The 5196-nt window shown below is 44.7% G+C and overlaps 1 pseudogene; it reads right to left on the bottom strand.

Moving 5' to 3' along the window:
• Positions 1–451: 451 nt before the first annotated feature.
• On the bottom strand, positions 452–2705 carry LOC123094225 (transcription factor bHLH18-like; annotated as a pseudogene).
• Between the last annotated feature and the right edge of the window lie 2491 nt (positions 2706–5196).

The raw sequence follows: 5196 nt of genomic DNA, 5'->3' as shown, positions 1-5196 counted from the left end.
CCAAAAGGTCCAGACGAACCGGGACCAATGGCCCACGTGGCCCGGCCGGCCCCCGGGGCTCACGAACCGGGTCCAATGCCCCCATTGGTCCCGGTTCTGGATTGAACCGGGACTAATGGGCTGATCCGGCCTGGACCATTGCCCCCTTTTCTACTAGTGTATGGTTCAGCTAGACATTCTCGTCGGAAACATGCATGCCTGCATGCACTCCCTCTCACCACTTCCAAATACTCCCTCCGTTCCTAAATATTTGTCTTTTTAAAGATTTCAAATGGATTACCACATACGGATGTATATAGACATATTTTAGAGTGTAAATTCACTCAAGTTGCTCCGTATGTAGTCACTTATTGAAATCTCTAGAAAGACAAATATTTAGGAACGGAGGGAGTATAATTATACAGGATAATATGTTCCGTACTATACATATGACATGATATATTTTCTTGTTTCATTTTTCTTCGGTAGAAGTGCAGCTGCTATATAATTCCAGCACAGAGTTGAGTCTTCCTACGATCTCCTCTATTATAACAGTGAATCCCTCATCCACCTGAAAACAAAAATGCAAGCTAGCTATTGATCAGCATTGTATTCTCCCACTTCATTCAGTTGAATATGATACTTGTGAACAAACATGCTTAGCTTTTTCCCTGGGGGAACATACATGATTGGCTAGATTGAGAATTATGTTTTTGTTCAGTAAATTATGGTCATCAAACAAAAATGCTAAACCGTTTATTGACATTCTACGGATCCTTCCAAACTCATTATTGAATACCACCACCCCGGCCCCGAATTTCACTGGGTGGGCCCCCTACCCTTTTATTCTCCAACCAAATCTCGCCATGTTAGCTCGTCCATACAATCCATAAGAAATTCCCCGTAAATGTAGTTTTATTCACCATCAAATATATATGTAGGCTCTACAATAGTACTGGGGTGACATTTTCTATGCATGTTGACCATGATTTGCAAATTAAGAAGTTTCGTCATAATGCGGGATAGATTATGTATTTTGTATGGAACATTAGTTAAGGCCATCATAGTACAACTATGACGGTATAATATCCAATTTTTAACTATTGTCGGGGCCAATTTTCAGTTTGTTGAACGGTTCCAACTGGTAAAACAATGAATATAAGTTTTAGTCTAAACAGGCCAGTTTAAAACAAAACTCTCCAGCATTGAAATCACATTGTCTTCGAGACATGAATGTCTTTCTGGTCCAAGTTGCTAATCGCTTCGGTTTAGCTAAATCAAAGTCATTTGAGATTGTCCTGTATAATCTAAGTCGATGCTCTAACTAAGTCGTCTGATGTCCATGTGTTGAGATACGTTTAGAAGCGAGTGTAGAAATTCCGTGCCCCGCAACTATATATATTCAAATAAATTCCAATTACTAATACTATTGAAAATACCTCATTATGAAGCAAGTGTAACTCAAATGTATAAAACGCTTTCTAGTGTGTTTGTTCACTATTTTCAGTTTGTATGTAGTTCATATTGAAATATCCAAAGCATCTTATAATAGTGAACGGAGGGAGTATCATATATGTTGGGTTGATGAAAAATCTTACTTGACTTATATATACGCGGGGAGATATTTGCTAATATCATTTACCTACGAGTGTGAATAATTGGATGGAAATGTGAAACCAATGAAGGAAAACTTGCCTTTGCCGTGATGGTTATGATCACAGTGCAGGCCGTGAATGGCATGACATTGGCGTGGGTGACGGTGAGGTGGAGCCCCTCCTCCACCTCCGCCAGCACCCTCACCACCACCCCCTGGACGTCGTCGCAGAGGATCCTCAACATCACGCCGTTCTCGGAGAACCGCACCTCGATCTCCGGCAGCGGGTTCCCCGTAGAGGACGACGCGGACGAGGGCGGCGGCGGCGTGGCGCGGCTTCTTCTTGACGCGCACCACGGTCTCGATGCTCCTGCTGCTGCGGCCGGTGGCTGCGTCGAGGGCCTTGATCTTCGCCTGCAGCTCCTTGATGTGCCTCGTTGCGTCGGAAAGGATCGTCGCCTTGTGCATCTGAATCAATCATATGGTCATATGGATCTACATACACTGAGATTTATTCGCGTGGGGAAGAGCTAAGTGCAGGTGTTGAAGCAAATCGATCGGAGCACCTTCTTGAGGCCGGGGATGACGGTGGAGAGCTCGATGAAGCGCTGGTTAATCTTCTCCCGTCGCTTCCGCTCCGCCATGATATGGTCCTGCGCGTAAGGCGGCCCCGACGACACGGGCCTGGTGCCGGTGGGGCTTCTTGCGGCGGCCCTCCTCGTCGGCTGTCCAGTGCACTCTCTGTCACTGGCCGGCAGCGTGGATGCGGCGCAAAAATTCCAGCTCGTCACCGGAGGGTTGATGCCCCCAAGGCCCCAACCCCACCGTTCCCGGAAAGTCTTGGAGCGCACCTGGCCGAGGTGGGCGGGGACGGGGGCCAGACGTCGTGCTCCATGGCCGCCGGGGACGAGAAATTACCACCAAAACCTCCGCTGCCGTCTGTGGTTTCGCCGGAGCTCCCGCTGCTTGCCGGATTGGGTCCCGTAATCAGCTCTTCGAAGACGAGGCGCTGCTCACAGAGCGCCTGAAGCGAGGGGAAGGCTGCCTCGCCGTTGACAGCCACCACTGGGTCTGGGTGCTCCTGCTCCAGCGTGTCCATGGCCCATTCCATGAACAGGGCGGAGTCGTCCATGTCCCCTAGCTACATAATTTGGATGGATGCAAATAATGGAGAGGACCAACCAAACTGAAAGTAATAATACTACTCCTACTTAAGACTTAATTACCTCAAATCCTTCCTAAGCTGGCAGAGCTGGCAGAGGACACTATTTTTATTAGTATGTCCTCTCGAAAATATTTAGTGAGCGGCAGAGGTGGCTGATTAGCATGTCCTCTCGAAAATATTTAGTGAGCGGCGCTACCCAAAGAAGCAAGGGAGAGGTTTTGCCTTATACTATAGATATAGGACAGTGACGGTCACTGCAATACTAGTGGCCTCAATAATGCATGGGAGAAAACAATCCTTTCAACCAAATCTGGTTATATGTCGCCTAAATCAGGTGAAAACGATATTTTACACCCCCTACAATACGCTAGGTAAACTAAAATACAGGAGCTGATGTCCACGCTTGATGTGTTGATTTGACCTAGCTCATTTATCTCTGGAGCTAGCAATATTTTTGCCTTAATAATAGTGCAGAAGAAGAAAAAGACCCATGCATTACTATGACTAGTCACAGCAGGAGTAACTTCAGCAGTAACATCGAGTCCAACTCAACAAATTTGCTTATGTGACAATGAGTTAATGACGAGAGAGGTAGTTCTAGTAACTTAGCTAGTTACTGTAACATCACATGTCCCAATGCAATATGAGTCTATAACCTAATAAATGAAGTTTTGCATGACATCACACTTATGTTACTACCCACTATGAAGGTAGTAACATAATCTAGGGATATGTGCATGTTACTAGTGTATGTTACTCTCCATTGTGACCAGTCTACAAGAGGAGGCTTATCCAAACTCAGTACTATTACTTCAGACTTAATTACATCAAATCTTTCCTAAGCTTGCATAAGACACACTATGATTAGCGAGTCCCCTAGAAATATTTTAGCAAGCGTGCAGCACTCCCCAAAGAAGCAACGGAGAGGTTTGCCTTATATAGATATAGAGCAGTGACAGTCGCTAGAGGCCTCTGAATGGCTCCTCCCTTCCAAAGGCCAATAATGCATGGGAGAAAACAATCCTTTCAACCAAATCTGGTTATGTCGCCTAAATCAGGTGAAAATGATATTTTGCACCCCCTATCAATACACTAGGTAAACTAAACTACAAGAGCTGATGTCCACGCATGATGTTGTGATTTGACCTAGCTCATTTATCTTTGGAGCAATATTTTTATGCTAATTCATTCGGCCCTGATCAATATCACAATCTCATGCTGGACGCGCGCACACACAATATCTTCCACTTCAGAGTGACACTTCGATAAAAGGAGCAGACAAGGAAGTAGGAAAGGTCTTTGGATGGCTTAATTTAATTAGTTGATTGCGGCGAAAATTGATTAAGTATGTAGACGATGGCTCAATGCTGATGTCTTATTCGTACTATGCTGAGTATTTTATCTTCATCTGACACTCCACCAAATCTCTGCAAAATTGAGTGCATTGTGGAGCCACTAACAATTAATATGGATCACCTTGTCTTTGTCGCTAAGCACTTGCAAACTTTACAAGTTAGAATGGATGGCAGACATAATTTATACTCCCTTTTTCCAGAAATACTTGTCAGAGAAAAGGATGACGGAGGGAGTAGGTTTTCAGTTATACTAGGACAATGCCCGTGCATCGCAACACGATATAGATATTTTATTAGTATCTTAGCTTCTGATTACCTGCCCATATTAATGCGATTGTGTAAATAAATATTTATCAAAGCTTGATTTACCTTATAGTATGAAGAGAAATTTGGTAAGTAAATTAAAGTGAAATTAGTTTAAAAGATAAGTAAATTAAGGTAATTGATTATCATATACATGGAAGATTGGATGAAGGGGTGGTGGGAAGAAAAGTGAAACATGAAACCTTACATTCTTTTTAAGCAGTAGAGACAGAGATTGATGAAGACAAACAACTTCAATTGAATTCATCCACATATTAAATCAAGATGTGAGGACAAAGTAATATTCGACAGAAAAACATAGCTTTAATAAATGAAATGTAAGACATGTTTCACATCATCCATTCCAATATTCGACGAAATATATAGTTATTTTACAGAAGATTAGAGCATCTCCACCCGTTGGCCCCCCAGGGGGCGCGTAAAATCACCGCGTGGGGGCGAGCCAGCGCGAACAAACGGCCTGGGGGCGAGTTGGTGCCCAGTCGCCGGCCCCAGGGCCCCCAGACGCGTCTAATTTAAAAAAACATTCGGAAAAGTTCGGTTAAAACACGGCTAAAATTCGGCAAAATTTGGCATATATTAGACTGTTCGCGGCTTACATAGCAAATTTATCTAAAAAAAGAAATCGCTGAACGCGGAGTAGTCGCTGTCGTCGCCGCCATCCTCACCGCCGTCGTCGTCGGCCTTCTCCTCCTTGACGCGGCCGTCCCTGCTGGACCCTTGCCCGGCCTCACCATGGCGGACTGGTGGCGGCGGCGGTGCATCGTCGTCGTCGTCGC

The sequence above is a fragment of the Triticum aestivum genome, chromosome 4B, assembly GCF_018294505.1.
Source record: "Triticum aestivum cultivar Chinese Spring chromosome 4B, IWGSC CS RefSeq v2.1, whole genome shotgun sequence".
Classification (NCBI taxonomy): Eukaryota; Viridiplantae; Streptophyta; class Magnoliopsida; order Poales; family Poaceae; genus Triticum; species Triticum aestivum.
Note: the sequence above shows the minus strand (reverse complement) of the source record. Positions and strands in the feature narration are given on the sequence as shown.